The following is a 7550-nucleotide window of genomic DNA, read 5'->3' as shown; positions in this document are numbered from 1 at the left end:
TGATTCCCCTGCCCCAGCCTCCTGATTAGCTGGGACTACAGGCACATACCAACAAGCCCAGCTAATTTTTGTATTTTTGGTAGAGATGGGGTTCCATCATGTTGGCCAGGATGGTCTTGATCTCTTGACCTCGTGAGCTGCCCGCCTCCTTGGCCTCCCAAAGTGCTGGGATTATGAACATGAGTCACTACTCCTGGCCAGCACATTTTAATAAAAGCAAACTGCTTATTCAAAAGTGATCATGGAATAACTGAAATGCAGAGTAAGAAGGATGAGAAACATCTCACTGGCCAATAGATTTAGTTTTCTTACTATACAAAACAAACTTTTTGTTTTTAGGAGAGGAACTTCTACTGAAGTTATAGTTTACCTCTCCTAAAAATACAGAATACAGAATAAAAAAGCACAGCAATACAGAAAGATTTTGTCACATTGACTTGTTTTCGTTTAGTCAATCAATTGTTTCTAGCTGTCTCAATTGGGCTAGATACATTACATAACTGGCTGTGCTGGAACCTTCTTTGCCAGCAGCTTTAGGTCGGCCATATACTTGGCAATTGTCTCCTTTTCCTGCTATGCAGAGATACTCTGCACCACGTACTTCTCCACCCAATTTATCACGTGTTCTTGTTTCTTTTAAAGCATCATGTTCTGCACAGATATATGATAGTCCATGTGATTCTTTACTTCCTTGTATGCTCTATGGAGTTGTTCCCAGTAACCTCCAAAGCCATAGCACGTCAAAAAGGTAATGGTGCTTCTGAATGAGTGCCTGCTGTGACTTCTCCAAATCAATTGCATCCTGGATTTGTTTGGTAGAAGCCTGCTTCACCTCTTCCAGTTGGACAATTTTTTGCTCATCGAGTTTGTCAGCAAAATCTCCCATAGAGGCACCATATTTTTAAATTATATAGACCAAAAAACAGTACTATTGATGTGGTAGAGAAGGTCTCTGGGATAATCATATATATTTATTTGGATAAAGCATACAAGATAAGCCCAGTTCTGAGCACATACTGTCCTGTTACAGCAGTTTTACGATAAGGAAACTGGAAGAATTCCACAGGGATCAGCCTCAAATGAACTTTTCCTCCATATTCAGGAAGAGGTGATAGAGCCTCAAATGAACTTTTTCTCCATATTTAGGAAGGCGTGGCTGCCCTGAGTGAAGGGTCTTTGTTGCCTGCAATACCACTGAACCTAAGAAGGGTATATTCTTCAGAGAAGAGGCCACTGTAGTGGTGGCAGAATGTACTACCTGGGACAGTATGGACAGCGAAGACCCAGGCAGTGGTCTTAGCATCCCTGTGACCCTAAGCAGAGCCAATTTGCCTTTCGAATTCTTTAATCTTTAGATTATATAGATGTGTGTTGTTTGGTTTCTAGAAATTTCTGTTACTGATTTTAACAATTTTATTCCTCTGTAGTGACAGAATAGACTTTGTATGGCCTAAATTCTTTTCAATTTATTTAGATTGGTTTTATGGCCCAGAATATGGTCTATGTTTTACATGCACATGAATGTTTCCATGCACGTGAGAAGAATGCATATTCTGTTGTTGGGTGAAATGTTCTATAACTGTCAATTAGGTCAACTTAGTTGATAGTGTTGTTCAAGTATTCCATGTTTGAGATAATTTTCTTTCTACTTGTTCTATCAAATATTGAGAGAGGTGAATTTAAATTTCCAACCATAATTGTGGATTTGTGCATTTCTTTTTACAGAAGATTTGTGGATTTGTGTTAGGTTTGGGTTCCTATGTTTTATTTATTTATATTAATTTTTAATTTTTTAAATAGATTTTGAGGGAACGGGTGGTGTTTGGTTACATGAATAAGTTCTTTAGTGATGATTTCTGAAATTATGGTGCACCCATCACCCAAGTAGTGTACACTGTACCCAATGTGTAGTCTTTTATCCCTTGCCACTCCCCATCTTTCCCCCGAGTCCCTAAAGTCCAGTGCATCATTCTTATGCTTTTGGGTCCTCATTGCTTAGTTTCCACATATAAGTGAGAACATACGATGTTTGGTTTTCCATTCCTGAGTTACTTCACTTAGTATAACAGTCTCTAATTCCATCCAGGTTGCTGTGAATGCCATTATTTCAGTCCTTTTTGTGGCTGAGTAGTATTCCATTGTGTATCTACATCTATATCTAGATCTATCATATTTTCTTTAAACACTTATTGATTGATGGGCATTTGGGCTGGTTTTATATTTTTTGCAATTGCAAATTGTGCTGCTATAAACACAAGTGTGCAAGTATGTTTTTTGTGGAATGCCTTCTTTTCCTCTTGGTAGATATATAGTAATGGGATTACTAAATCAAACGCTAGATCTACTTTTAGTTCTTTGGGGAATCTTCACCCACTTTTCCACAGTGGTTGTGCTAGTTTTTGTTCCCACCAACAGTGTAAAACTGTTTCCTTTTCACCACATCCATGCCAACATCTATTATTTTTTGATTTTTTGATTATGGCCAGTCTTAAAGAAGTGAGGTGGTATTGCACTGTGGTTTGAATTTGCCTTTCCCTGATAATTCGTGATGTTGAACATTTTTCCACATATTAATACTTATTGGCTGTTTGTGTATCTTCTTTTGAGAATTGTCTATTTATGTCCTTAGCCCACTTTTTGATGGGATTGTCTGTTTTTCTTTCTTTCTTTTTTTTCTTTTTCTGCTTTTGTTGCCAAGGCTAGAGTGCAATGGCATGATCTCGGCTCACCTCAACCTCCGCCTCCCAGGTTCAAGCAATTCTCCTGCCTCAGCCTCCTGAGTAGCCAACTGGAATTACAGGCATGTGCCACCACTCCCGGCTAATTTTGTATTTTTAGTAGAGACGGGGTTTCTCCATGTTGGTCAGACTGGTCTCAAACTCCTGACCTCAGGTGATCCACCTGCCTTGGCCTCCCAAAGTACTAGAATCACAGGCCTGAGCCACTGCACCCAGCTGTGTTTTTTTTTCTTGCTGATTTGAGTTCTTTGTAGATTCTGGATATTAGTCCTTTGTCAGATGTACAGATTGTGAAGCTTTTTCTCCCACACAGTGGCTTGTCTATTAACTCTGATGATTACTTCTTTTGCTGTGCAGAAGCTTTTTAGTTTAATTAAGTCCCACCTATATATCTTTGTTTTTGTTGCATTTCCTTTTGGGTTGTTGGTCATGAAGCCTTTGCGTAAGCCAAAGTCTAGGAGGGTTTTTCTGATGTTATCTTCTAGAATCTTTATGGTTTCAGGTCCTAAATTTAAATCTTTGATCCATCCTGAGTTGATTTTTGTATAAGGTGAGAGATGAGGATCCAGTTTCATTCTTCTACATATGGCTGGCCAATTATCCCAGCACTATTTGTTGAATAGAGTGAGCTTTCTCCACTTTATGTTTCTGTTTGCCTTGTGGAAGTTTAGTTAGCTGTAAATATTTATTTATGTGTTCTCTATTCTGTTCCACTGGTCTATGTGCCTATTTTTATACAAGTAACATGCTGTTATGGCCTTATAGTATAGTTTGAAGTCACGTGATGTGATGCCTCCAGATTTGTTCTTTTTGCTTAGTCTTGCTTTGGCTATGCGGAATCTTTTTTGATTACATATGAATTTTAGGATTTTTTTTTCTATTTCCGTGAAGAATGATGATGGTATTTCGATGGGAATTGTATTGAATTTGTAGATTGTTTTTGGCAGTATGGTCATTTTCAGAATATTGATTCCACCCATCCAAGAGCATGGGATACATTTCCTTTTATTTGTGTTGTCTATGATTTCTTTCAGCAGTGTTTTGTAGTTTTCCTTGTAGAGGTCTTTCGCCTCCTTGGTTAGGTATTTTCTAAGTATTTTATTTTTATTTTTTGCAGCTATTGTGAAAGGGATTGAGTTATTGATTTGATTCTCAGCTTGGCTACCACTGGTATATAGCAGAGCTACTGATTTGTGTACATTAATTTTGTATCCTAAAACTTTGATGAATTCATTTACCAGTTCTAGGAGCTTTTTGGATGAATCTTTAGGGTTTTCTAGGTATATGATCATATTCTAGCAAACAGTGACAGTGTGACTTCCTCTTTACTGATTTGGATGCCCTTTATTTCTTTCTCTTGTCTGATTGCTCTGGCTAGGACTTCCAGTACTATGTTGAATAGAAGTGGTGAAAGTGAGCATCCTTGTCTTGTTCCCTTTCTCAGGAGGAATGCTTTCAACTTTTCCCCCTTCAGTACAATGTTGGCTCTGGGTTTATTGTAGATGACTTTTTTTACCTTAAGGTATGTCCCTTCTTTGCCAGTTTTGCTGGTGGTTTTGATCATAAATGGATGCTAGATTTTTGTCAAATGCTTTTTCTGCATCTATTGAGATGATCATGTGATTTTTGTTTTTAATTCTGTTTATGTAGTATATCACATTTACTGACTTCTGTATGTTAAACTATCCCTGCATCCCTGGTACAAAACCTACTTGATCATGGTGGATTATCTTTTTGTTATGCTGTTGGATTCGGTTACTTAGTATTTTGTTGAAGATTTTTGTATTTGTGTTCATCAGGCATATTGATCTGTAGTTTTCTTTTTTTTGTTATGTCCTTTCCTGGTTCTGATATTAGGGTGATACTGGCTTCATAGGATGATGTAGGGAGGATTCCCTTTTTGTCTATCTTTTGGAATAGTGTCAATAGGATTGGTAGCAATTCTTTGAATGTCTAATATAATTCAGCTATGAGTCTGTCTGGTCCTGTATTTTTGTTGTTGTTGTTGGTAATTTTTTTCATTACCATTTATATCTTGCTGCTTGTTATTAGTCTGTTCAGAGATTCTATATCTTCCTGGTGTAATCTAAGAGGGTTGTATATTTCCAGGAATTTATCCATGTCCTCCATCATGTTTTCTAGTTTATGTGCATAAAGGTGTTCATGGTAGCCTTGTGTAATCTTTTATATTCCTGTAGTATCAGTTGTAATAGCTCCCATTTCATTTCTAATTGAGCTTATTTTCATCGTCTCTCTTCTTTCCTTGGTTAATCTTGCTAATGGTCTATCAATTTTATTTATCCTTTCAAAGAACCTGCTTTTTGTTTCATTTATCTTTTGTATTTTTTTTTCTTTGTTTGTTTTAGTTTCATTTAGTTTTGCTCTGATCTTCGTTATTTCTTTTCTTCTGCTGAGTTTGGGTTTGGATTGTTCTTGTTTCTCCAGTTCTGTTAGGTACAATCTTACATTGTCTGTGCTCTTTAGACTTTTTGATGTAGACATTTAATGCTATGAACTTTCCCCTTAGCATCACTTTTGCTGTATCCCAGAAGTTTTGATAGGTTGTGTCACTATTATTTTTCAGTTCAAAGAATTTTTAAATTTCCATCTTGATTTTATTATTGACCCAACAATCTTTGAGGAGCAGGTTATTTAATTTCCATGTATTTTCATGGTTTTGAAGGTTCCTTTTGGGGTTGATTTCCATTTTTTTTTCCACTGTGATCTGAAAGAGTAGTTGATATGATTTTAACTTTCTTAAATTTACCAAGACTTGTTTTGTGGCCTATCATGTGGTCTATCTTGGAGAATGTTCTGTGTGCTGATGAATAGAATGTTATTCTGCAGTTGTTGGGTAGAATGTTCTGTAAATATCTATTAAGTCCATTTGTTTTAGGGTACAGTTTGAGTCCATTGTTTCATTGTTGACTTTCTGTCTTGATGACCTGTCTACTGCTGTCAGTGAAGTATTCAAGTCCCTCACTATTACTGTGTTGCTGTCTATCTCATTTCTTAAGTCTAGTAGTAATTGTCTTATAAATTTGGGAGCTCCAGTGTTAGGTGCATATATATTTAGAATTGTAATATTTTCCTATTGGATTAGTCTTTTTATTATTATATAATATCTCTCCTTGTCTGTTTCAACTGCTGTTGCTTTAAAGTTTGTTTTGTCTGATAAAACAATAGCTACTCCTACTCACTTTTGGTTTCCATTTGCATGGGAAATATTTTTCCACCTCTCTAAGTTTATGCGAGTCTTTATGTGTTAGGTGAGTTTTCTGAAGATAGCAGAAACTTGGTTGGTGAATTCTTATCTATTCTGCATCTTTTAAGTGAAGCATTTAGTCCATTTACATTCAATGTTAGTATTGAGATGTGAGGTACTATTCTATTCATCATGCTATTTTTGCCTGAATACCTTGGATGTTTTCCATTGTGTTACTGTTACATAGGTCCTGTGAGATTTATGCCTTAAGGAGATTCTATGTTGGTGTATTTTGAGGTTTAATTTCAAGATTTAGAACTCTTTTTAGCAGTTTCTTGTAGTGCTGGCTTGGTAGTGGTGAATTCTCTCAGCATTTGTTTGTCTGTAAAACACTGTATGTTTTATTTGTGAAGCTTGCTTTTGCTGGGTACAAAATTCTTGACTGATAATTATTTTGTTTAAGGAGTCTAAAAAGAGAACCCCAAACCCTTCCAGCTTGTATGATTTTCTGTGGAGGAATTTGCTGTTAATCTGACAAGTTTTCCTTTTTCTCTCTCTTTTTTTTTTTTTTGAGACAGAGTTTTGCTCTGTTGCCCAGGCTGGAGTGCAGTGACATGATCTTGGCTCACTGCAACCTCCACCTTTTGGGTTTAAGTGATTCTACTGCCTCAGCTTCCTGAATAGCTGGGACTACAGGTGTGTGTCATCACACCTGGCTATTTTTTGTATTTTTTTTTTAGCAGAGACAGGGTTTCACTGTGTTAACCAGGATGGTCTCAATCTCCTGATCTCATGATCTGCCTGCCTTGGCCTCCCAAAGTGCTGTGATGACAGGCCTGAATCACAGTGCTTGGCCTAGGTTTTCTTTTATAGTTTGCCTGATGCTTCTGCCTCATAGCTCTTAAGATTCTTTCGTCTTGAGTTTAGATAACCTGATGACTATGTGCCTAGGTGATGATCCTTTTGTGATGAATTTCCCAGGTGTTCTTTGAGCTTCTTGTATTTGACTGTCAGGATCTCTAGCAGGGCTAGGAAAGTTTTCCTTGATTACTCCCTCAAAGATATTTTCCACATTTTAGATTTCTTTCCTTTCTTAGGAATGCCAACTACTTTTAGGTTTGGACATTTAACATAGTCCCAAACTTCTTGGAGGCTTTGTTCATTTTAAAAATTCTTTTTTATTTGTCTTTGATGGATTGGGCTAATTTAAAAGCCTTTTCTTCGAGTTCTAAAGTTCTTTCTTCTGCTTGTCTGGTTCTATTGCTGAGACTTTCCAGTGCATTTTGTATTTCTCTACGTGTGTCCTTGATTTCCAGAAGTTGTATTGTTTTTAATTTATGCTATCCATTTCACTGAAGAATTTTTCTTTCATATCCTGTATCATATTTTTGGTTTCTTTAAGTTGGACTTTACCTTTCTCTGGTATCTCCTTGATTAGCTTAATAAGTGATCTTCTGAGTTCTTTTTCTGGCAATTAAGAGATTTTGTCTTGATTTTTCTTTTTGACTGGTGTTATATTATGCTTTTTACCTTCTATATTAGTCCATTTTCTTTTCTTTCTTTCTTTCTTTCTTTCTTTCTTTCTTTCTTTCTTTTTTTTTTTTTTT

The 7550-nt window shown here is 36.5% G+C and overlaps 1 pseudogene; it reads right to left on the bottom strand.

Annotated features, from left to right (window-relative positions):
* Positions 1-492: 492 nt before the first annotated feature.
* LOC108305642 overlaps positions 493-7550 on the bottom strand; it is a 16925-nt pseudogene continuing 9867 nt past the window's right edge.

Source organism: Cebus imitator, unplaced genomic scaffold, assembly GCF_001604975.1.
Source record: "Cebus imitator isolate Cc_AM_T3 unplaced genomic scaffold, Cebus_imitator-1.0 Scaffold65, whole genome shotgun sequence".
NCBI lineage: Eukaryota > Metazoa > Chordata > Mammalia > Primates > Cebidae > Cebus > Cebus imitator.
This window is presented reverse-complemented; position numbering and strand designations above follow the sequence as displayed.